General features: G+C 35.9%; 1 long non-coding RNA gene and 1 pseudogene across 1 annotated transcript; one reads left to right on the forward strand and one right to left on the reverse strand.

Annotated features, from left to right (window-relative positions):
* Positions 1–813: 813 nt before the first annotated feature.
* On the reverse strand, positions 814–3,825 carry LOC149171173 (kinesin-like protein KIN-14L pseudogene; annotated as a pseudogene).
* Positions 3,826–22,754: 18,929 nt separating this feature from the next.
* On the forward strand, positions 22,755–24,328 carry LOC149171174 (uncharacterized). The gene is made up of 2 exons (XR_016259547.1): positions 22,755–22,902; positions 24,180–24,328. It is a non-coding gene; the product is annotated as an uncharacterized LOC149171174 (long non-coding RNA).
* Positions 24,329–27,677: the final 3,349 nt, after the last annotated feature.

Raw genomic sequence — 27,677 nt, forward strand, 5'->3', positions numbered from 1 at the left:
AAAGATGACCAACAGAGTAAAACTATAAGATAAACTATCCTCTACATCCTCTCCACTATCATAATCACATGGAATCAATGTGGGGCTCCACTATCGAGAGTTTATAGTCAAGAAAGTACAATGTATTAAAAGTTTTTTAGTATTTCATAAGTGGCAACAGATGTCGTTCTTCATAAGCCATAATTTCAAAGCTTTTAAATGATATGTTGAGACACTCGATATCTAGTGCAGATTCTAGTCGAAGCGACACTTTCACTGTTCCAAAAGTAACATTGTGACATAGAATAAATTTCATAAGGGAGAGGTGAGTCGGTGATATTGTGACAAGCCTCTCACCCAAACAATCCAATAAAGGTGGGTGGCCAATATACTTAAAGAGAGCTAGTGGCAACAAGCAAGATTGTGGTCCAAATTTATTATAACAAGGAAGAGAAAATCCTATAATTATGAAGATAAAATTATAATGTAAATTGTTAGGATTTCAAACTATAATAACCAAAGGATTTTATAATTATGAAGATAAAATTACAGTACAAACAAACTGTTGGGATTTCAAAATTAAAATTATAGTGCAAGCAAACTGTTCGGATTTCAAACTACAATAACCTATAATTATAAATATAAAATCACAGTGCAAGCAAACTGTTCGGATTTCAAAATTAAGTATTGTAGGAGCCCTTTGTGCAAATTCCAAAGATCCTATAATTACGAAGCTAAAATTACAGTGCAAACAAACTGTTCGGACTGCAAAATGCCCGTCAAATTCCAATCCTTGCAGGGTCCCGGGTGCTTTTTGCAGTGGTCGTGCAGAGTCTATCTCTTTTTGAAGGTTATTACATCAGGTTTTCCCACCTTCCTCGCCTGCTGATCAGGTGGTGTCTTGCAAGTTCGCCCTGCTTCGCCGTTTGGAGAAGCTGTTATCTTCGATCCCACGGGTGCTTTTACCTCAAGTGAATTTCGCCTAGGGCGACCAGTTTCTGAATTGTTGACCACTGTAAGTGGCCGCTGCCTGTTTGAGAAGGGTTGGCTCTGTCCACCAATAGATAATCTTCGCTCACCGCTACAGACAGGGGGTGATAATTCAACTTGAATTGTAGATCTTTTTTCACCATTGATTAGTTTTCCAAAGGACTGTAGTGACTTTTTAATTTGAGAAGTCTTTTTCGATGCGAATGGAGCCACGGTATCAGTTACTGTATTTATTTCACCGTCTGTACGGTCATTTCCCAGACTGCTCCGACGGTTGCCATTTTGTTTGCCTATCGGCGTCTTATTAAGCTTGGATCTCTCCCCTGAATCTACCAACTTGTCATCTTGGGTACCCACCCCAAAATTATAAATACCATCTTGTACCTCAAATTTGCTTATTCCAGGCGCTTCAAGGCTCCATCTACGATTTCGCACTGGCGTTTGGAGTTTGTGTTTGTCAATAAGTGGAGATTCTCTCGCATTCTGTAACTGTGCTACTTCTGCTTCTTTCCTCGCCAACGCCTTCTTCAAACTGTCTACCTGCTCTCTAAGCTCACGAACTTCTCCACTTTCTTTATTCAAACGTGCAGCACCAAGTTCAACAGAGGACACCCGTTCAGCGAATTTAAGGGTGCTTATTGTCTCTCCATATGAATCCGGTTCAGGACTTATGTGAACAAACATCAGAGTCTTTGCCTTGCCCCCTAATGAATCCTGAAGCAATTGAGTCAATTTGCTATTTCGATATGGCACATGCGAATTCCTCTGTGCCAATGCTGCAATTACGTCTCCTAGAGATGAAAGGGACTTGTTTATGTATTGTGCCTCCTTCAAACGATCTCCAGTTACTTCAGATTTATCTACCCTCTCACTTCCAGCAAGATCTACCAAATTAAGGCAGCTATGAAGGTTACACCCAGAAACACGATCTGTACCTTGCACATGTACAGTCAACACACTGTGAGAACGGCTGCTGCGGTCATTTAGTGCAGTATAGCTAACAGTGCGATTCTTTTTGCCTAAATTCATCAAATCCAAAACATCAGAAGTTGCTTTAACAGGCATAAGTATAGCATCTGGTACATTAAATCCCTTATGACCATTATTTCGAATATCTAATTTCTTGCTTGAGGTCAGTGCTCCGAGAAGATCCCTCACTTGTTCGTTGTATACCTCTATCATTTGGACGGAGACTTCATACACCATTAAATCTTTCCTCTTTTGAGACAACTCGAAGAGGTCACTGAGCGCTCTATAGTTGACTCCCATCTCTTTTTCAGAAGCACCTGTTGGACCGCTCATGGTGTGGGTTTTCCCAGATCCTGTTTGACCATATGCAAAAATGCAGACGTTGTAACCATCCATTACAGATCCGATCAATGGCTGTGTATCCATGTAAATCTCTTCTTGTGTAGAAGATGGCCCAAAAACCTTATTAAAATTGAATATCCTCTGTACATCTTTGCCCATTTTGGATGTATTGACCAGGAGGGATCCATCCTCTCCAATCAATTCCACTGCACTGTGAGCTTCAGATTGACCTCCAAAATGGGGTCGGATTCTGCAGTATACCCTTATGCTTCCTTTGAGTTCTTGAAGGCTATTATAAAGGATCTTGTTTTCTTCCAGAACTCTGTGATATCCACTAGCAGCATTAAAAATTCCTGCGACCTGGTTATCAAGCAATTCAAAATGCTTTCGCCACTCTGCCTGAAACCTTTGTACATCTTCCCGTGCTCTAAGTAATAAGTCTCTTATGTCCTTGACTTCTTTTCTTTGTGCTTCCAAACGCATCTGATGTTCCTGACTTATATGCAAAGGTTTTGGATCCTGACTTTGAAAAGGTGCACAGTCACCATTTTTCTGGTCTGGAGAATCCAAAAGGACCTGATTGTCTTGATCCTGGCTTTTCTGAATCAAGGAAAATTTGTCTTGTTTATTTTCTGCAAAAATTGCAATGATAAGATTCACGAATGTTTGCATCGAGCCCGGTGCAGCAGTTTGTATGGCTTCAACAAAGTTCTGATCAACATTTTCCTTGTCATTTGTCATTTCTACAGCAAACCGCTTTAACCAAGCTCCCATTGTGTCTTTAGATTGAAAGATGTCTCCGTCATCCATGTTTATAACTGATAGGTCTGGCAGAGTTTCAGTGTCCCTTACAGGCACACAAGGAGTTGAGCGTTGAAGGAAATTTCCCGTGCTTCGTGGAATCATGGGGGACCTCAAAGGGCCTGCATATTTCCAACAGCCATTTCCTCCACACTGTTTCCATTCATAATAAGATTTCAGCCCCAATATACAGTCAACAATCTTTGTCGTAGAACCCGGCCGCAAGCTTTCCTGCTCTAAATGAGTAGCTTCAAAAGTAGGTAACTTCATCTCTTCAGCAGCTACAAGAAAATTCCTAACATTCTCAAAATATTGATAAGCAGATAAAGGCCGTCCTTCAGGAGGAAGTGATGAAACATGATTTGCAACGACCTTAGACACTGCGCCTGGCTGAACCTTGTTGATAAGATTACATAATATGATCCCATTTCTCAAGCAAAGACGAAACTCCCCCTCAGATGGCTCGCATGGTATATCTAGAGAACCAACCATGCTCTTTATCCATGCCGTAGCTTGAAACCTCCTATTAGCTGCTTCCTCTGCTTTCAGTGAAGCCAAACGACCTTGCGATCCACTACTTTCTGCGCTGGAAACCTGTAAATCCGTGGCACTCCTGAACATATCGTCGGAAAATGCCTCGTGCCTTCTCTGACAAAACGAATTTCTGGGAGGAGGATAGGGAGAAGTGCTGGAAAACAATGGGGGAGGGACCCTGCTGGGAGTAGAATCTGGTTCCAGAGACATTTTTTCCTCTTATTCGACAAATCTCAATAGAAAACTGAAAAACCGCAACTGGAGAGGCTTGGCCCTGAATGCGAACTCAATCAGTGCGCTTCAGCGAGTGGGTATGTACCATTTACTACAGATACAGCGACTGATCAATCAATCGAATTCAACAAGGCCTTGAACTCTCGATGCTTTAGGTAACTTGTTTTCGTTCGCGAAGAGGACTGTTTTCGAAATGGGTGCGAGGGGAGAATGGGTGCGAAAGGAGAATTTTAATGGGTATTTCTTTAGTATTAGTAGAGAAGACTGAACAAGTCCAATCCCAACAGTCAAGTGGAATGTTGAGCCCTCAAACACATCCGAAGCCGACGAGAAGCCCAACGACCTTAGTCGCATAAACACGTCATAACTTCCCGTGGACCTACCTTGGCTCCGATAATGCAATCTTTTATAATTGTGTAATGTTAATTTATTTAGCTTTAAAGAATAAGAACCAATCTTTTATAAGTGTGTATTGTTAATTTATTTAGTTTTAAAGAATAAGAAAGGAGTTGATTTGAGCATCGATTTTTAAAACTCTCAAATTGAATTTACAACTTTCATCAACACATAAGTTGGTATTTTTATTGAGATGACAGAGAACACAGAGAAAATGGAAATATGCTATTGAAAATAAACTTTTTAATACTTTCCTAATTCTTTTTGTCAGATTTTTTAATATTTTGTCCATGAGATGGGAGCCCTTCACTAAATGTTGAATAAGAAAGAGGGTCTCCCAAAACAATTAAAGAGCCTATTTCATTTTCTTTGTCTAATTAAATCTCCTATTAACAAACATAAACTTCAGTTTCAGTTTGGTTGTTTATCATATATCCTAAACCCCATAAATACTCTGCAATTTTAACTTCTTTAAAACCATAAAAAAAACCCCTCTCTCTTGTCACCCCTCACTAACCTTATAAATTATTACAATATACTAACATATTTAAACATTTAATATATTTTATTTATCCCAAAAATTCTAATCTCAATATTAAATTACTATTATCCTTACAACAAACAACACCCCTTTGTTAACACGAATAACAGAGAAATTTAATTATATTATTTTTAAACTTCCCATGCTTACCAACTTTATCATTACATTGCATTTAATGACATGCCCCTTCAAAATATTATAATTCTACACCCTCTATATATGTTTTGTAAAAGAAATATTTAAAATAAAGTTTCAATTTTATAAATTTATTATCTTAGGCTAATATTTATTTAAAACATGAAATCAATACATTTAAATTTAATTTAATTATATTAAATTTGGTTCGTTTCAAATACTTAGTTGTAATATTATTAGTCCCTACCCAAAGGGCCTGGCAGGGACTATAGCAATTGATTTTCTGATAAGCATTAGTCCGACACTTAAATCAATGATTGTTTTTTTCTATTTTAATCGCAGTTCGTTTATATTAATGAAATGCTTTTTCTCTTTAACCAATGAGTGAAATCAAATATTTCTTTTTAACCAATTAAAGGATTCATCATCTTATTTGGCCTCATATCAAGGCCAAGGCAATTTAAAAGCAATTTAAATGAACCATTTTTCATTTGAAACTTAAACTAATGAGTAAAGACATCATATAAATGTTCATATGGATTATTGTTGGTCTAATGTTAACATTAATTCATAGACATTAAATATTTGTAACATATATCTTGGAGTTTCAATAAGATTGAGATATTATAATTTTTTATTTTAAATATGTGTTTTTTATGTGTCTAGAGAACTACTGTTGTGTCAAAATTGTGGTTTGCATGAGAACCATACTTGACAATTATTGACAATTTTTGTTTTCATGAGAACCCGATCTGGCAGGGAACACTGCTACACAACAATATTTCTGAAATTTCTGATTTGGCGATATTTCTAATTTGGCTCTTGGTTCAAATAGTCACAATTGCTTCAATGTTTGCTACACAATATTTATGTTTATTCACTCTTGTTCATTCACTATTTTTGGATGGAATAGTGGCAATTGCTTCAATTACACTCGCAATTGCAGCAATGTTTTATGGTGGTGAGAACTTATGTTTTCTGGTGGCGACCACTTAAGAGCATGTTTTTTGGTGGCAAACACTTAAGAGCATGCAGGAATGATAGTTTAGCAACAACAGCTTCTTCTGTTGAGCCTGCAGGAATGATAGTTTAGGAACAATAGCGTCTTCTGTTGAACCTGCAGGAATGATAATTTCGCAACAATAGCTTCTTCTACTGAGCCTGCAGTAATGATAGTTTAGCAACAACAGCTTCTTTTGTTGAACCTGTAGGAATGATTACAATAATGATAGTTTAGCAACAACCTCTCCTGCTCTAATTACAGGGTTTTGACAGCTTGGGCTTCAACTGGGCTTCAACTTGGCTTTTGTGTAAATTATCTTGACAACGTCTTCTTCTAATCCTTCTACTCTAATTAAAGGGTTTTGATAGCTCTGGCTTCAACTTTTTCTTACTCTTATTAAATGGTTTTGGGTTTGACAACTTTGGCTTCAACTTCTTGACAGAAAAAAATTAGAAAATTTTCCTATTTCTATACTAACTCTACTGCAATAACTAGAAAAAATTAGAAACTTTTCCTATTTCTATAGTAAGTCTACTGGAATAACTCTACTAGAATTTGTTTACCTAAAACAACACTTGCCTGTACACCTAGGTTGGCTTGTAAGGATATACACATCAGACAAAGGAAGGCGCCTGGTATCTTAATACATGCACCGCCTACCTATCAATTCTGCTTTTGATTTATCTTTGTTCCATTTTTATTTGCTTTGTAGACAGATTTTGTAGTGGATTGAATGTTTCATGATCCAGAAAACGCTGGAGGCCTTCATTATAATTATGAATTTCACCTAGTTGTTGTATTTGCTTTTATTAGATGTGATTCTTGTGAGCAGCAGATAATGTTGAGGGATTGGCATCATTTACCCAGGCGTCAAGATGCTTCAACATACTCATAAAGGCAAAGCCGCATTCCAAACTCATATCACCTAAAAAACAGTACAGGAAGTGGGGCAAGCCACCTCTGAATGTGCTCCGTGACGAAACACTTTCATTTCGTTTGGATAAATGAAAAATGGCGAGCTTGTTCACTTCTTGCTCTCCATTCACTCTCTGCTCATAGTGATCAGTTCTAGTGCTGCTTGCATTCTTATTAAGGAATTCAAACTCTGTCTACAAGAAATTGAAAGGGATTTTTAATTATTCAATTATCTAGTTCAAATACTACAGGTCACTAGAAAACTACCCTCTGTTGAACTTTAGCACCCCCACTAGTTTCAGTGAGTCTCAGCAGTGAAAACACCACCAATCCCAATTGTTTCCACGGAAGCAAGGGTATACAAACCAATTCCAAAAGCACTAGTAGCATTTGAATCAGCAGTTGCAACGCTAGTTTAAAATCCTTCAGTTGCAAATAGAATTCCTATTTGAAATCCATGACTTGTTCCAAAATTACCTAACCTCTTTCTTTTCGAGACTCAGTTGATAGGTGCTTACACTACAACAAAACCAGCGATTAGCGTCCCTTTTTACTTCTTTTTTTGCATCTAGAGCCCATTTTTCGTGCTATTTGCATCCATTTATCAAATATGGTGCAAAACTTGACACAAAATTTGCATCAAGTTTTGCACCAAATCTTACACCAAGTTTAGCACCAGTTATTGCAATAGGTTTTGCACCACGTTTTGCACCAAATTTTATGCCAAGTTTTGTGTCATCCTTTACACCAGGTTTTGTTCCAGGTTTTGCATCAAGTTTGGCACCTAATTTTGTTTGACATACTTTTGCATCCTCATTTGCATCCACTTTTTGCACCTACACTTGCATCAACTTTTGCATCAAATTTCGCATCCTTTTTTGCATCCTTTTTTAAATCATTTTTTGCATCCATTTTTTCATCCATTTGTGCATCCCTTTTGTGCCAAGTTTTACATCGTGTTTTGTGTCTAGTTTTGCATAAAATTTTGCATCTACTTTTGTTGCATCCACTTTGCCCTCTTGTTTGGCATCCATATTTACATCCTCTTTTGCATCTATTATTGTACCCACTATTGCATCTAATATTTTTGTGCCACAATTAGTGCCTAGTTTGGCACCTCCTTTTGCACCCACTTTTGATTATAATTTTGCATCCACGTTTGCATCTTCATTTGCGTCTAGGTTTTCATCAACTACTACATCTATTTTTGCATCCCTTTTTGTATCCAATTTTGGACCGGGATTTGCATCGGGTTTTGTGTCTCGTTTTGCATCTACTTTTGCATCGACTTCTATTGCATCCACTTTTGCACACAATTTTGCATCCACTGTTGCACCCATTTTAAATTTCACTTTTTGCATCCCTTTTTACATCTTCATGTGCATCATACTTTGATTCTTTTTTTGCATCTATCATTACATCCACTTTTGTTATGCCACAATTTGCACCATGTTTTGCACTCACTGTTGTATCCACGTTTGCTTCCAATTTTGCATCCATGTTCACATCCTCTTTTGCATCAAATATTGCATCTATTTTTTCATCCACTTTTATGTCAGGTTTATGCATTGGGTTTTGCATCTTGTTTTGTATCTACTTTTGCATCTACTTACATTATATCCATTTTTTGCATCCAATTTTGTTTTGCCTGTTGCATCAATGTTTGCTTCCACTTTTACATCCATTTTTGCATCTTATTTTGCATATTTTTTGTCTATTGTTACATCCACTTTTGTTGCACCATATCTTGCGCCTACCATTGCAACCACATTTGCTTCCACGTTTGCATCCCCTATTGCATCCACTTTTGTTTCATCCATTTTTGCATATACTTTTGTTTCCGTTGTTGCATCCACATTTGTTTCACCACAATTTGTGCCAAGTTTTACACCTACCATTGGACCCATGTTTGCTTCCACTTTTGCCTTCATGTTTGCATCCAAGTTTGCATTGACAACTGCATCTACTTTTGCATCCACTTTTGTGTCAGGTTTTTCATGTTGTTGTGCATCTACTTATGTTGTATCCACTTTTCATCCAATTTTACTTCTATTGTTTCCCCCATTTATATGTTCGCTTTTGCATCCCTTTTCCAACACTCATCATATTTTCTGCATTGATGATATTCCTTATGGCATTGACAATTATGAACAATTGATGACAATGTCAATAATATTGACAATGATGAAAATGAAGATGACGACGATGACATGAATTGTGATTATGATGATAAAGACGATAGTGGTTACAATGACAATGATGATGATGGCAATGATTATGATGATGACGATGCTAATGACGTTGGCGAATCTTCCCAATTTTAGATGTTGTCATTGTCATAATCATAAGCATTATCTTTGGTGTCATGATCATCATTTTCATCTAGGTCATCATCAAAAACAATAATGGCATGAATGATGATGATGCATGATTACAACAATGTCGATAGAAATTACATTAATGATGATGATGGGGATGATAAAAATGACAATGACGATGATAATGGTGGTGATGATGATCATCATCGATCATCTGTCAAAAGTAGAGTTGTTATTTCTCTTACGTATATCAATGTGTCCTAAACAACCCTTTTCTAGCACTGATCACATTTTTTGGGTTGATGATATTTCTTACAACATCTACAATTATGAACAATTGCAAACAATGTCCATAATGATGATGATGATGGCATGAATGGTGATTATGATGATAATGTAATGATGGCAATAACAATGACAAGGATGATGGTGATGATGATGACAATGATTATGATAATGAGAATGACCTTACAATCTTATGGATTCGTGAACAATTACTAGTTTCAATACCATCTTTTGGATACGTATTACTATCATACTTTTTAAATTTTATGTCTCTCTTGAGGTATCTTACTATAATGGTGTTGTCAACACTAGAAAGATATCTTGTTGTAATGGTGGTTCTAATGTTAGCACTAGCAAAGTTTAGTAGGGAGGATGCTACTACAAGAGGAATTCCTTCTAAGTGACTATGGCATTCAAAATGAGGCTTTATGGGCTGCTTGTTAACACATGTTCTCATGCTCATATAAAATTAATGTGAAAAGTTGCTTTAATTGGTTCCCATGCATAATTGATATTGATAATGGGGTGGTATAAAATTGTAATGGGCATATCCGTTAGTTAGTTATGATGGGTCAACAACATTGAAACCATCCAAGTGACATTTCACCTTGGAACAATCGTCGCTCGTGTGAAAACACGAAGTTTATGTAAATGAAAGTTGTGATTGTAGTGGAATTAAAACCATCGAGAAATATCAAAGAAGACGCTGCCTACCAGTTTTGAAAGACAACCAAGGCATTGAACAACTATTTGCGTTAGGATGTAGTGAGGGAATCGAAGGAAATTTGGCAGCCCTAAGTTGCCATTACTATTGCCAATCACACATTCAATAGTAACCATAAAAGGTAGCCACATATAAACAAAACCTCGAGGTGTTGACAGTCAGAATCTATTGTAATAGCTTTGACATATATATAGTTTTGTGTTTAGATGAGAATGAAGTGGGCTTCATCCAGGGTTCGGCTCAATCCTCGTCCATTCCATTCAGTGGTGTTTAATTCGCCAAGCAAGAGAATATTACGTGAGTGTTCAGAGTTAAATCAACAGAAATCAAGGACGTGTGATTGTCAAATTATTGCTCCTCCCTTATGATTGAGCGCTTGATGCGATGGTCATTATCCTTGGGTGATACTTTTATTCCCCATTTTCTATTGAAAAAGTAGCGTTTTTCTGTTCGATTATGATAGGATTGGATGAACGCCGGTTTGGGTGGATGTAGACCCATGTTTTTTTGTGGTGATCTTCAAATGTCTTGAGGATAAGAAGAAAATCCTTGACCAAGGTCCATGGTTTTGGGGATGAGTTGGTCTTCTAGTGAAGCCATGGTTTCCCAACTTCAATCCTCTCACTATGTTGCCGATGACTACTCTAGTATGGGTAAGATTCCCAGTTTTCCCATTCACTTTACCCATCTAGATCTCTTAGAAAAATTGGGAAATTTTATTGGAAGATTCGTCAAAGTAGACAGGGAAAGACTTTTGAAAGGCATTTTCACCTATGTTTGCATATATGTTTAGGTAGATCCCAATGAAGTTTTGCGAGATAAAATTGAGCTCAAGTGGATCGGAATTGTGTATTCCCAACCCCTGGACTATGAAAATACAACTTTTCGATATAGGAATTACCAACAAGATAGACACCTTCAAACTGTCTGTCCCTTTCCAATAGGGGCTTCCTCCTTACAGTCATCTAAGAACTCTAGCTGCAGTTGGAGGGATCTTAAGGAAAGAGAGGGATCCAAAATGTAACACCCCTCCCTTGTGTGTCAAACTTTACAAACCTAAGCTGAGAAAAGCTAGGTATGATGTGTAATATAAAAAGTAAATACATTATTAATAAATTAATCACTTGGAAAAGCGAGACACCAAGAGATGAGATTCTTGCCAAATCACATTGGTGAATGGGAAAGGATAATTCTTTCATGGTAAAGCTTCTCGATTTAATTCTAGATAAGTTGGATGGATTGGAGATAAATATCCATTGAGAAAAACATAAAAGTTGTGTGGGAGAGAAAGGCAATCTTCTATGAGGAAAATCCTCATGGGAGAGAAAGGTGAGCTTTTATGAGATAAGCCTACGCAAATGGATAAAAAGATCCATAAAAGTGAGACACCACTAATGGAAACCATATCATGAAAGAAGGTATTAAATACCCATTGCATAGATCAATTGGAGGCAGTTGATCCATGGCAAGAACCTCGACTCGGTGGTGAACTGAAGAGTCATTTCTAGGTTGGATAGCGGTGCTCTGTTTTCCAAGTGTCGTTCTCTCTTTTGATCTAGTTTGACTCACTTGCGTGGATTGTTCTGTATGTTGGTTTCTTACCCTCTATGTTATAAATTCCTTAGCATATGAGAGAATTTGCTTGAGTTTTAAATGCACTGCATGTGGCATTAATGAGATGATTTTATGGATGCACATAAATGAAATTCTAATTACAGTCACAGTATGTGGATCTTATGTAGAATTGGTGTTAACCTGTCTTTTGTTAAGATAGTGAATAGTCGTGCTTGAGCCGCTATGCAAATTTGTTAACTATGGTTAAGGCTCAACTGTATAAACTATGGTACAAGTTATTTGTGCTATGCATCCAATGCTGCGCTTCTGATTAATTGTGCATAATCCCTAAGATACACATGTTAACGTGTCATGCAACTGTGGCAGACAGATTATTGATTATGTATGATAAATGATTTTGTTTTGAAACGGTAGAGCCTATGGTTCGGGTTATCTAATATATGCATTATGCATTATAGGATGAATTGCATCCATTGAGGCGTTCTAATTATTTATTCGTATTGCATAAGATATATGTCGGTGGTACTTTCGGCGATGACAATAGGAATATGAACATGCTATATGGCAAAGCTAGTTATTGTAAATGGATGACCTGATCTCCATAAATGTTGGATTGAATCCTCAAAGGAGGGATACTCGAATGTGGGATATTGAATAATATTGATTGATTCCTCCTCTGTGATGTGATGTAGGCATGGGTAGAAGTGCTTGTGTTAGCTTTGTTATGAGGTAGTTGTATATGAACGCGTGTGACAACCATTACATCTAAATTTATTACAAGCTAAAATTAGTAAAGGAAACCAATATGTTGCCTTTAATACTGTGGCTAGGAGGTGTCTACTGAAAGAGGACCCAAAGTTGATCATAATTCATGGAACAAGGTACCAATCAACCTTAAGCACAATGCAAGAATAGGATGAAAACCTTAAGCATGACCACCAACTCATCGAATGGCCTTGAGGCTGCAATATGCAAGAAGAGGATGAAAAAAATTGACTTTGAAAGCTTTTACAACCAGAGAACCTTAAAACCCCAACTCCCTCCTTAGGACAAGTGTATTTGAGTTTACCAAGAGTTGGCTTCCAACACACCCAACGCTCAATGCCAAACATGACATGGTACACTAAAACACAAAGACCGTAAAACCTTTCAACATATCGATAAAGTACACATTCTTCCTTGAAATACACATTCTAAGGAAACCCACAAATGACTTCTCCTCATTTCGAGGATGGTACCTAAGTTAAATTGGATTGCATAGGGATTTCTTGACACAGGGTTCAAAATTATTACAACAATATACTCATTAATCACTAAATATGTCATTTGTAGGAATTGCAGTTAGGTGGGGAGGATAACACTCCTATCCATTTTTAAAGCTACACCCAATCAATAAGTTCTCCATGTGCCACAATAAATGCAATTTTTATGACTATAGTGACACATCCCTCGAGATTTCCTTCCACGCCAACACTTTTATCCATGAACTAAAGAGTGACTATTTCATTATTATGTTATACATACATGTTAATATAAGCATTAAAATTTGTATTCCTTTGTAAAAAATGATAGTCCAAGAGATACATTTGATCACCTTGTCTTGTATCCAATATCCAATGTTGACCCCTATATCCTTAGATCTAGAGTGAAGGTTTCATTTCTAATGTTGTGTTTGAGCTTAAATTCTAATTAAATATTTGGGTTAGCCAAGGTCATTACTTAACTTAATGGCTTTGCAATATACAATGTATAATATTTTTTTTAAGTTCAATTGGTGAGATATGTCTGGGGGATTGAACTTTCGATCACTTGGATACACAGGGGCTTGCCAACATGCTTTTTTCCAATTGTGCTACTACCCTCAGAAAATATACAATGTATCATATTAACATCCACTTAAACCAAATTGACTTTTGGGACACATGTCTCTTTGATGATGAAGGGAATCCAATTATGTGATGTCAAACACATTCCCTCACAAACACTCACAAAGACCCTACACTTTTTAGGGTTGGAACCTAGGTTGTCTGTTATGAAACCAACTCACAAAAAGATAGAAAAGATAGATCAACAACTTAGAAATCAGCCTCTTCGAGGGGGCAACCTCCTTTACATTACACAAAAGAACAATTATTGGATGATACAAATGACAAAGCCTCATTTCTATATATAGGAGTCTAAGGGGTCACAATATAATCAAAGTCAACATAACAATAATAATATAAGGGCACAAAAATAACAATAGTGGGCTTCTATGGGGCACAATAATAACAATATCGGGACAATAAGGGCACAACAATAACAGTAAGGGCCACAATGACACTAGTAATGGGGGAATCACTAGTGTTATAGGGACCTAACATTGTCTATATGGAAACACTGTATAATTTTGAATTTATTTATTGTAGATTTGTACATAGATGGATATTCCTTTCTTTGCATTTATCTTTTAGACTTCTTGCTTTCACCAATTGATTTAGAGCTTATGGAGTCTCAAGTAGCACCAATCCCCTTGCTTCTATTGGATTGAATAACATGATTTCTCTTTTGAAATCCATAATATCTCATTCACATGCTTCCTATTTCTCCCATAAGACTTTAGCACAGACTCCATGATCATGTTTGTGTCCCTCTTAATAACGCACTCCTTGGAAGGGGCCCTAAAATCTTTTATTAGGACTAAACTTAGATGTCTCTTCTTTCTTGCCCTTTGATTCTTCATTCAATCATACCACCCATCAACTTGTTATTTTTCCATTTTTCTTATAATGAACTTTGTTGTTGGGAAGGTGCCTTTCAAGTATTTTGTCTTTGCATATAGATACACATAAAGTATCATTATTTTAATCTAATGGACGTGGTTGTTAAAATCACCAATATTTAATTAAATATTCATTGTTATACCTTTGCTCAAGTCAACTTCAATTCAAATTCTAACACATGTGTGTATACCCTTCCTTGCTTAGTTTGTATATTGTTGTAAGTCCCCAATATATTTATGTTGGCTTTTGAAAGATCATCTCATCCCAAAATAAGTAGGGGGGATTCAATATTCAAATCCGGCAGAGTGGGTTTGAAGAAATGGATATTGAAGATGGATTCAATTATAGAAACTATCTTTTGAAAAAAGGTTAGTTTTGCCCCAAAAAGAAAGTCCCTCCTTTGAGACCTTGCCACAACTTCCATAGTTGTGAAATTTTACAATAATAGAACCTCTAGAGTAGAGGTTTACCATATACTTAGAACTTAGGTTGGAATTGATTTGATTCTTGAACTCTTTAGATGATGACTAGAGATCATTAAATACATAGTTTGAAGCGTTTGCTTGTAGTTATTAATGAACTTGTTAACCATCCATAGATGAATACTTCCCTTGCACATGTGCTTGATTTTGTCAATAATGAAAGAATCCCACTATGTTTTTGGTATATTCGACAAGACTACATCTTTAAAATAAAGAAGATTCAATTCTTAATGCTTTGCAATCCTGTAAGAGGGAGGGACAATCGAAGTCACGCAGGAGGAGGTATTCCCTTTGTTTAGTGAAACTCTACAGAGATAAAGCACTAAATGCAAGATTAACCCCTTGTTTATGTGATAATTAGGGAATATATATCTATTCTCTCAAAGATTAGTCTTATATATTCAAAAATAATTTGTCATTTATTCTAAATAACACTTAACACTATTTATAGAATAATTTCTCACCATTACAATCACAATAATCATTTTTCAAGGCAAAAACTACATCAAAACTTTTTGAATATGCAAGTAGATAATCTCCACAAATGAAGATGAAAACATATTTTGAGCATGTTTAAAGTGGATTAAAATATAATAATAAAAGACACAACAAAAATCTTGATACAATAATAGCTCAAATAATTATCTTTAACAAAAATCTATTAAAAATTACTATAAAATTATAAAATGAAATTAACATTAATAAATAATCAATTAATTTATATAAAATCCCAATTTAATAATGAATAATTACTTAATTCTTTAAGTTCCACTTCAAAGAAAGCATTGACACATCAGCTAGAGAAGGGTGCATTATTGTTTTGGAGTAAGAGAAGGGTGCATTATTGTTTCGGAGTTCTATGTCCGTCACATCAATATTTTATTTGATGTGCCCAATTATTTTTCCAAAGTAAAACTATTATTCAGCTTAAATAATAGAATGTATAATATTTCAAATTCTATAAAATGTATAATATTTCAAATTCTTTGAAAATCCGTTTTACTGAAACACAAATATATGGCCGTCGATGACATGATCGGACGGTAGATATTCTATCCCGCATTTAAATTCAAATCCTCTTGGTAGTTTGGCGCCATTGCGCGTATCCCTCTCAACGAGCTTAGTAGCTCGCATATGAACAATCATGGTTTGCAATCGCATAAACATTGCCCCAGAATCGATCCACGAGGCACCAGATCTCTCTCTGCATGACTTCCAACAGTTCATCTGCGTTTCTTCGTGGTCAAAACGATTTCAGAAAAGGTATTTTTCTGCAAGAGAGTGCTAAAATTGCAAAGCGCCATTATTTTCTTGTCGCCGTCATGAATCCTCTACGCCTTGTCCTAATGAAATTATTTAGAGTTCTTGATTGGAAAAATTTGCCATATTTCAACTTTCTGGAAATATTTCAACCTTTTGCCTTGCAGTTCATTCCCCAATGTCACTTCAGGAGCACGCAGGTAGTGATAAAACTTGGGTCTGGCATGCAACTGATTTCTCATATGGGGAACTAAAGGAAGAACTCTTCTGCATTCGTCTTGGCTCTGTAGACAGTGAGCACTGTTCTTAGACTCTTATAATCCTTGTTATGATCTTTTCTTTCTGTCTTGTATTTTTCTTTGATAAAATCAATGTTTGAGTACCTATATTCTTGGATCATTTCATTGAAGGGTTGATTTTGCATATGTTCTTAGGATGCTTTTGTGCAGATTATAGTGGGTTGGTAAGGGATCCCCCTCCCCAACACCCTATCAGCATAGTTAAGACTTGAGTTTAGGGTGGCTTTAATTATCTATGGTAATAGCAAATGATACGGAGGATTGTGCATAACCCACCCCCTTTTTTATTCCAATAAGAAGAGGTGGTCACTATGGTAATCCGATTTCAATTTGTAGTTAGAAAATGGGGTCACAACTTTCCATATATTTTTTTTGTTTTGTCTTTTTACATCAAACAATAGTATATTTATTAGAACCATAGTCAACTAAACAAACAGGAAACAATTTATTTGACAGGTGGAAGAAGTGATAGGCTTAGAGCAATTGAATTGTAGGCCATGCTTCTTGACAAATTGATGAACATATGTCTCCTTACTTGAGATTTAGGCTGGCACCATGGCACCATCCTGTCCATCATTATACACTAATCTTGTCATTATCTTCTTCACTGTGAATGACTGGCCTGTTCCCTGCAAATAGATCTGGGCATAGAGGAGCCAATCCAAGAACAGTAATCTCTAGCACAAGACAATATTAATGATCTAAATACCTAATCCTGAAGCTTGAGTTTGATTTTTCTCTACTGGTTCTGAATCTCTGATTGAGAATCTCCCACTCGTCATTATCAAACCTTCTCCTTCATCATTGGCATCAGCTGCACTGCTGAGGTACTTTGGTTGGTTGTCATTGGACTTGAGAGCTTGAAGTTTCAAATGATTATAGTAACAGACAGACAGAAAAGCCAGTCCACACCCACTCAAGTTTATGACTGTAACATTTTCATTTATTACAGACAAAGATTATGTTATGAGCAGCCAGTCCTTGACAAGACCAACAACATTCATAGTCAAGGCTGAAGTCTTTCCTATCAGAAGAAACACTGCAAGATTAAGAGCCAAGGCACAAGCAGAAACGTCATGTAATCCAAATCAAAGGAAGAGACCCTGATTATCAGAAATGGGTATTCTACTAAGGCCCAGGGGGTGCTGAGAAAAACAAGGCAGCAAGGAGCAACAAAGATGTGATGGGATTCAACTTAATCCCTTTTGATGTTTGTGGAATTTGTATGAGAACCAATTGGGTAGTCTCACATGCAACTGCACTTAACTGGAGAATCACCTCCCATGCATTCATCTTGGCCTCCCCATAAGCTGAAATAGTAACTCCAATGGATATGGCCAACATATTAGCCTTGGGCTCACCTTTATAAGCTTCTTTCTTCAGGGAAACCACAATCAAATACACAGCAATGGGAAATAGAGCTTTCAGAATTTGAAATAATGATACTGAGAGGAAAACATAGGCAGAATTTGAAAACTAGAGACCCAAAGAATACACTTATCAATACTATGGGTTCAACGAGCTTGAAGATTCTTACAATAGCAACAGCCAGTGTTGAGTAGAAGCCCATGTGAATCATGGTGGGACTGATCACACTAAAGTTGTCAAGCAATGGCAACTCCAATGGATATGGCTAACATATTGGCCATGGCCTCACCTTTATAAGATTCTTTCTTCAGGGGAACTGCAATCGAATGCATATCAAATGGGCACAAGAGCTTTCAACATTTGAAATATCGATACATTGAGAGACATGCACCAAGGGCTGCATCATTTAGGATTTGTACTCAGTTTAGGTGTCATATTCAAGGGGAAGTTGTTATGCTTTCCACCACTTCATAGATTGTTAGAGTGATGAAACAAAAGAGGCTCCCTCTTGAGGCTAGATTATGTCATTCATATCAGCTGTGTTGTTGATGTCCTAGCTCAGCCAGGTCTTGCCAAAACTCTGTTGAGGTTCAAAATTTATTATAAACTGAAATGTCTTCACAAGAATTGACCTCATAAAATGCCATAATCATAAGATATGCCATACATGGCTGTGATTATGGCTCGCAAGACCCTTAGACTTTGAGCAATGAGGCTCGCAACATCACTTATGATTATGCACTCTACAATTCTGTGACCAGCTGAATGTCAAGCAATTGAACCGCAATTTAAATCCTATTTTCTCAGCAATAAGTACTATACTTTGTCTTTATTTAGTGTAGAGAACCAAGAACTTATTCTGCTTATCTATAGAAGGGACAATGGTTGTTTGCCTATGAGGTATAAGGAAATCCTATCAGATGTTTTGTATTTTCGTATGGAATTGAATCATACTCCTGCACACTGTAACATTCATATATATCAACCTGTAGAGGCTTTAATAACACCTGGTATTCTGGTTAGTGATTTTATTGGACCTCATGTGCATATCCTACATGCACAGGATGGACTATTCATATGTTACAGGGTATTATTCTTATTATTTAGGGTGCACATCTTCAGGTGCTCAAGAACGATTACTAGAACAGTCAGTTAATTCTGCAATTTAAAGGATGAAAAAGGAGGTTATAGGAGTCTAGTTTTGGTTCTCATCCACAATGTCACACTAGTCTGCCTGGGCATGGTTCTCATGGTTTAATAGTGACTTGAGGAGTCATAATACCACAGATCACTAAACACGAACAGCTAAGGTAGCCCAAGGACAATAGCCATCTTTACACATTAGCCACCTTCCACCTATTAGACTAGCCCTACATTCAGCAGAGCAGAGATAATATTTTCAAGAGTTTCCTTGCTTGGACATTAGATGATAGGAGAGCCGAGCATCATCATTCCTATGCCTCCCGTAGGATCACACAACTGGATCCTTTCTTAAGCTTTTGGCAATTCCAACAGTGATCCAATAGCCTGGTTCCCACCACCATTGACATCATCCCATCCCTCTCTCTAGACTTTTAGTGCAGACACTCTGTTGTATCCCTACATTTATGCTACTATTAGATAGTTTGATGGTTTTTTTTTCCCATTTTGATGCCTTGAGATGTGAAGATTCAAGAAATTTGATCGTTTTGATGCCTTGAGACATGAAGGAATTTGATCTTGTTGAAGGCTAAAGCTCCACATTTTTTAATAATTCTTTTGTGCCAATGGGCTGTGTATCACTGTTTGGAAGAGACGTGCATAGTAGCTCTTAGAATAATCATTGACTCACCCACCACTGTTGCCTAGCAGGCCCCTTAAGCTTCAGGAAGCTGGAGGCCTTTGAAGAGGGCTTGAGCCTTCACTTGTTTGTTCACGAAAATACCAACCTACCGTAATATCGACTCTCTTGATTTCATCTGAAGTCAATGAAGGCTCCCTACCCCTGCCATTCCAGGTTTCTTTTAAAGGTGCCATCAAGGAAAAGGGTTGTTATACCTTGATCCAGCATCCAGGGTTTCACGTCTTAGAGAGACACATCTTGAGAAATAGGTGGTTGGTCCATACTGTCTTCCCAAGCTTAATGCACTTGCCATTGCGTGGGATACATGATAGGTGTTTCCAAAGGAAACGGGCCAAGGACTCGCAGAATGGCGAGACAGGGGATCCTTTTATCACCGACTTTGTTTGAAATAGTTATGGCGAAGTCCATCTTTCCACCAGGCCACTTTGTCGGACAAATATTTCAACAACAGTTTAGCTTCCCTGGCTTGGTTAGATATCATTGGATCTCTTATTGCCAAGCCCCACTACTCTCAAATGGGGCTCGAACCATAATCCAATTGATTAAATTGAATATTTTGTTGTCCGCTGTCTCCTTTCTACAGGAACCACCTTATCTCTCTCCCAAGGATATAGGTAACCTACCGGTGCCAAGAGGGCTGAAACCAAGAAAAGTGACAATACATCTTACCTGGATTATCATATTGATATTTACTGTGACTAGATTGATTCATTATCCTTTTGGCTGTACTTACCCATGGGTTTTATTTTTCTCTTATTACATTCCTGAAAGATTTGCGGAAGATCTCAAAGTGCTCTTCTTTGTTTAATCCGTCTGTAATGATTGTTTTCCAAAATATGCTTGCAAAAATATGCTTGAGCTATTTTGACATATTTAATGTTAATTTTAAGATATAGGAATGGTATTGGGTTTTTCCCTCATGGTACAGAAATGGAAAGAAGATGAAGTGGACAACAATAATTAGAATTATTCTTAGAAATTAGTTAATGCTTGGTATTGAAATAAAAATAGTTATTGTTTTAAAAAATGTGATTTTATAATAAATTAATAACAATGAAATAATAACTCTCTTGTTTATATTCAGCCTATAGGCTATTCAATTCCATATCATTCCATTATTATTTACAACTCATTTAATTGTCAATCTCATGCTATGATATTGGCTTTATCCCCAATCCAACATGTACTGCAGATTTACCTTGATCTTCACTTGTGTTATTGTATGTTTTTGCAATTTCTTGGAAAGCTTTAATGCATTTGGTCTTTTATCGACTCCTTTGTAATGGTGAGATTGTATTGTGTAATAACTGTTCTCCTGTAGCTTTCGTTTTTTGGATATGGGGCATTATATCTCGAGGAACACAGATAGACTAACACTCTCTTTATTTTCCTGTAAATAAAACAGAGAGTTTCAGGTGCTTGAATCAGGGGTGGAACACTATAATGCTAAAGAGGTTCAAATTTGAAAATTGTTGAATGCCTTTCCTCCATAACAACCGAACAACTCTAGCATAACAAGTGAAACAACTCTTTAACAAAATGGAGAGGGGAGGTGCAAGTAAAACAACTCTTTCAAAAAATGGAAGCTCTCTCAAATCGGGCAATGATGACTCCAAGGACTGCCTTTTGAGTTCTTTAATTTCCTTCGAACTCTCCTCTCCTTTTAGCAGACATTTCAAGGGCAAAGATAATTGCATTTCTAGCCTTCCCATTTTTTGTTCCTTTCTTGTGGTGGTTTTCCCAACAATTTCCACCCTAAGTAGCGTTGTTGTGGACGAAGTTTACTATTTTCTTATAAATGACATTTTGCTCCTTCCTTCAAACGTTTCGAACAGCTTTAGGTACCATTGTTTCCTTTAGAAATGACGGTTCCATGTTTAATTCGTTGTTTCGTTATGATGTCCTCTCTTTAACCGTGGTGACCTACGTTTAGGTTGAGATCAGCTCCAATGGTTGATGGAAGAATGATTTGTCTAATTGTAGGATGTTGTCAATAGGTTTGTGCAAGGCTCTGTCTCACTAAGTGCCTTACGGAATAATTTTTACCCTTCACAAGTGGCTCCCACTCTCAACCCCTCTCCATTAAATCGACCCCTCTCCATTAAATTTGAACATGACATTTCATGAGTTAAATCCAACACAAACTACTTGATCCACACTAGATAGGTTTATTCTATTGTTAAATTTGAAAATGACATTTTATGGGCTAAATCCGACACAAACTGCTTGATCCACACTTGATAGGTTTATTCTATATATATATATATATATATATATATATATATATATATATATATATATATATATATATATATATATATATATATATATATATATATATTTTGTTTTGGTTACACTTAAACTACACAATTGTCGTTGTTATATTTTTTTAACTTTATTTTTTCTCACTTTAGGAGTTACTTTTAAAACAACGCATTTTATTTATTCTATTGTTGTATATATATTTTTGTTTTGGTTACACTTTAATTACACAATTGTCATTGTTATATTTTTTAACTTTATTTTTCTCACTTTAGGAGTTACTTTTAAAAAAACACATTTTATTTATATTGGATATATTTTTTAATTCCATTGATTTGTTTGTATCATCATTGGTTGAAGATCAGCGAAAGTAATGTGGTGTCCGTGGCAGAAGATGAGCTAATGCGCATTCTCATATTGATGCGAAACTTTGTGGCTGGATATAAGCAAATTGTTGAGGGTGATTGGAAAGTGGCAACAATTTCTTACAGGTCATATGATCTAGAAGGGAAAACTATTGGTTCTATTGGTGCAGGGTGTATTGGCAAAGAACTACTTAAGCATTTGAAGGTATTCATTCTTAGGATCTAGTACTACTTCATGATGTTGCAAACTTCTTTTCAAAAATCAGTGCTCCATAATTCTTACGCATGCATGTTATTTGTTTCAAAATTTCAATCTAATAATAATAAACATTACATGATGTTGAATTGAATTGCGTTCCTTTGTACAGCCCTTCAATTGTAAGCTTCTTTACCACGACCGTCTTTCTATTGGACCCGAATTGGAAAAGGAAACTGGAGCAACATTGGAGACAAATCTTGACGAAATGCTACCTAAATGTGATGTACTTGTCATTAATATGCCTCTTTCTGACAAAACTAGGTGCGCCTTATCACAATTTCATAAATAATCTCTCCCATTATTCACTCAAACATCAATAGCACCTATATATTTTGTACAACTTGTGAACAAAAACCTAATTATTGTTTCTCTTGCCCTTTCCTTTTGGTTACAGTAGGGGAATGTTTAACAAGGAAGGTGTTCTCTACCAAGCCTAGCTTTTCTCTCAGAATCTTAACATCCCCTTTGCAAAGGGTTTCATTAGAATGACAACAACCCGCATTTAAAGCATTTCTCCACCCATCCTAATTAGAAATACAATTTTGGGTTCTCTACTAATTTTCTCCACACCCATTTAATCTAACAATGGACATAGAGCATGTATATTTATACTTGTGTGTTGGAAATACCATTTTATACTTTAATGTTTATTATTTTTGTTTTATTATTATTACTTGAATTTCTTCTTAACAAGTGGTTGTGTTTCTTTTGGTTTTAGTGAAAGTATGGGCTCCAATGTTGGCTCTCTTATTATGGAGTATAATTCATCTTTGAGAATTTTTCAATTATTAAAGTAGGTTAGTCAATTGCTTAAAATATTAAATTTATTTCAAAAAAAAATTGTTACTTTATAGGTTAGACACTGGCTTGAAATATTAAACTTATTTCAAAATGTTTTTGTTACTTTATAGATAAGGCGTAGATTTCTTGGCTCTATGATGAAAATAATGAAGGGAAAATACATGTTAATATGTTACTTGTGCTCTTTGACTGAAAAATACACGGTGAGAGAAAAATGTATATTATGCTAATTGAGGAATTTTTTTCACTTGTCGAACTTATAGTATTGAATTTAACACACTAACACTTTACAACAATGAACTAACAATATTCATGATGAAAATAGCAATATGGAAGATTTATCTGCATAATGAAAAAGGCAATATGGAAGATTCCGATCACGTTCCAAGGCATTTCTTAAAATGTGGATGTGACAAAAGGTTGTTGTGGAAGTTGTTGTTTGTATATGGAAAATTTCTTGATCATTGTGTATAATCCTAATGTTGATAGATATGTCTACTAAATGCTTCCAGTTAATGGGGCATTGATTTGAGCATTCAATATATTTTTATTCTTTATCAAAGTATTCTTTTGTTGTATTTGTATTTTTCAATTTATGCCTTACGGCGTTTCCTTTGCAACATCTGGTGCAAATGCTAGTATATCTTACCTCATTTTATGGTTAACATTGTATAACAAAAACATGCGTTGTGTTATGTAATTAATACTAACATGTAATATTGATTTTTTTTTGTCAGAATGCTATAGGTAATGATTGCCAAGACGATGATCCAAATTATGTTCAACATATATCAGGAGATGATGAGGATGAGGATGAGGATGATGGTGGTGAAGGAGGAGATGATGATGATAGTTGTGGTGTTGGTGATGATGTGGATCAGAGTAATGAGGATGGTCAAGATGATCATGAGGATGATCTTGGTGGTGGTAGCTAGGCATGCACATGCATTGTTTTTTATGAAGAAATTATTGTGTAGAATGACATTGTTATGTTTAGATGGGTGTTGGGAATTTACCGTATATCAATGAGACATTTTGATTTTGTAATCATACGATGAGTTTGATTTATGTATGTTGTTAATTTATCATAGAATAACGATATTCATGAAATATTTTGATTTGTTAATCATATTTGAAATTTACTTGTTTTGATTAAAAATAATACTGATTTTATTAGTATTATGTTGCTATTTTATACATGTTTTGAAAATTGTTAATGACACATTGTTATTTTTTTGGATGGATGTTGTCAATTTCTCTTAAATTTCTTTACAAATGATTTTGAATTGTGATATCTGCTTTAATGATATTTAGAAACTATCATATATTTCACTATGAATCTATAAAGGGGGTCATATATGTAAAGAAAAATATACTCTATATAAGAAGTCAAATGCGGATGTAACCATGGATGCAAAATTGAAAGTAAAATTGGATGTTAAACTACGAATTAATACAAAATGCAAACAATTGACATACAAAGTGTTTTAAATTAGAAGTGAAAAATTGTGCAATAGTTGACACAAAGAAGGGAACAAAACATGGCATACAAAAGGATATCAAATTGGGCAAAAACAAGGACACATAAATGGGCACCAAATTAGATGCAAAAAAAGACAACAACTAGATGTAAAATAAGATGCAAAGTTGAGCGTTAAAAAGAAGCAAAAAATGTTACAAATTAATATGCCAAATGATGATGCAAATAATGGTGTAAATTTGGGATGCAAACTTGGGTGAAAAAAAGGAAAAAAAAAAGATGTAAGAAAAGACATAAAACAAGATGCAAAATGGGGCTGAAAAAAGGTGAAACCAAGGATGCCATATTGGATGTAAAAAATGATTCCTAATCACATGAAAATTTAGGCTCGAACTCAGACACAAAATTATATGCAAATGTGGACACAAAATGAGGCAAAAAAAGATGCAAATTTGGATGGTGAAAACGATGTAAAACTAGACACCAAAAAAATGCAAAATTGGATGAAAAAGTCGGTGTAAATAATGGTGCAACATTGGACACAAGTAGACACAAAAAAATGGTGCAAAAAGGGGCATAAAATAGCTTAAAATTGGATGCAAAACTTGGTGAAAAAACAAATACAAAAGTAGACGTAAAAAATGGCTCTAAATTGAATGTACCATTAGACACAAAATAAGATGCAAAGGTGGACACAACACATGACTCAACATAAGATGCAAATATAAATTCAAATTTGGATGCTCAAAATGATGTAACATTAGATGCAAGAGATGGTGTTAAAAATGATGCAAAATTGGATGAAACAAATGACGCAAAATATGGTGCAAAATGAGATGGGAAAAATGGAGACAAATCAAACGTAAATGTGGATGTAAAAAATGGTCCAAAAAAAGATGCAAAAATGGGCATAAAAATGGATGCAAAATTTGGTGCTAAATCAAATTCAACACATGGTGCAAAGATAGGCACCAAAGCTGGTGCAAAAATAGAAGCAAAAACTAGTGTAAGACTAGATACAAAACCTGGCGTAAGTCTAGATGCAAAAACTGACACAAAATGGATGCATAAAAAGACGTTAAATTGGATTCAAAATACAGTGTAAACTTGATGCAAATGATGGTGCAAAAATGGAAGCAAAGAATGACACAAAATAGGAAGCAAAAGAGAATGAAAAATAGATGCAAAAAATGACACAAAACTAGAAGCAAAACCTGTCATAAAATAAGATGCAAATCTTGGTTCAAAATTTGACGCAAAAAATGATGCATAGTTTGGTGTAAAAAATGATGCAAAATCTAGCGTGAAAAAGGATGCAAAATCAGGTGCAAAAAAGGACGCTTTAAAAATTGTACAATAGAGCCAGATTTAGCGCCAGGTTGCTCATCACAATTACAAAAAAAATGCACTAAAATCTGGCGCTAAATCTGGCGCAAATCGCTGGTTTTGTTGTAGTGTTAGTTGATAGGTGGATTACTCTTACGTATACATGTCTTATTTTGCCTCTGCTGCTAGTGGTGGCTCTGTTGTTGGTGGTGCAGCTACTTTGACAGGTTCAACTGGATCAACTCAGTAAGCTGGTGAAAGGTTATAAACCCGATCCAACCCCACTTTTTTTTACCATTACCACATATACCACCTTTCAGTCTTAAAATTCCCATATATGCAAGTGTGGTACAACCAGCTGGGATTGTTGGCTAGTATGGTTGGACTGGGTAGCAAGGCCATCTTTCATTAGCAAGGCTGTTTCAATTGAATCTCGAGCACATACCGAACATTTAGTGTGGAGAGGGGATACATGGGCTGTATTCAAGCTACATGTGCCCACCCGCAAGCTTTATATTTTCTATATTTAACTTAATGTTCCTTTATTTAACCACTTGCAAGTTTTACTTTCCTATTTTTTATTTATTTAATTTTTTATTTTTTATTAATTTATATGTCCAACAAGATGACAAACAAAGGAGTTTCCTAGGGACAGGAACCCCAAATGGCATTATCATGATATTTTACTCATTAAAAGAGATCATGATTTATGTAGCAATGCAGCGTAGTCTTGGCGGTGTCACGCTGAAAGAAGTCTATGATCTAATAGAACAATCATCATCGTCTGTAAGTTCTTTAATAATAACAACCTTCTTAACCATATCAACAATTTTCAATGAATTTTTATTCAAAGATATTTGCAGCATGCTCTGTTGTAATCCATTTTTGTGTTTATGTAACAAATAGGTAGTAGAAGTGCACAGAAGACCACGAATCTACTATTTGTTGCTCTTACAAGTGCAGGCTTAACATGAGTTGTTGCACCTATAACATGAGTTGACTTGGCTATAGCTAGGATTTATGGTGGCGCCGTTTCCTTGAGTGCTTGTCGGGGCTTTAGACAGAGCTTAATTGGTCCCTTACTCTCAATAGCCCGTTGTCAACGCAGTTCTATTACTATTGGAATGCTACTGGAAGGTACGCTAGGAAAACTGCTGGTTTTCTCAAGAAAGGATGTGGGTCCTGTTTATGCGTGCTTTGATGTTGTTGAAACGCTTACCTCACCTGCTTTAGCAACCTTTGTTTATGCCTATGTGGGATCTACTAGTGTGAAAGTGCTTAGGCAATTCAATCCATTGGTTCTGGATCCGAAAATGGCTCTTAATTAATAGGCTCTAAGTTATCCAATTGGATATGGAACATAGAGGGTTGATGGCTCTTGAACTGCTTTGGGCGCTGCTTGTTAAGACTTAGTAGAAACTCAATTCAC

Source organism: Pinus tabuliformis, chromosome 4_2 (genome assembly GCF_031772625.1).
Source record: "Pinus tabuliformis cultivar Carrire ecotype Pingquan chromosome 4_2, CPIR1, whole genome shotgun sequence".
In the NCBI taxonomy this organism is placed as follows: Eukaryota; Viridiplantae; Streptophyta; class Pinopsida; order Pinales; family Pinaceae; genus Pinus; species Pinus tabuliformis.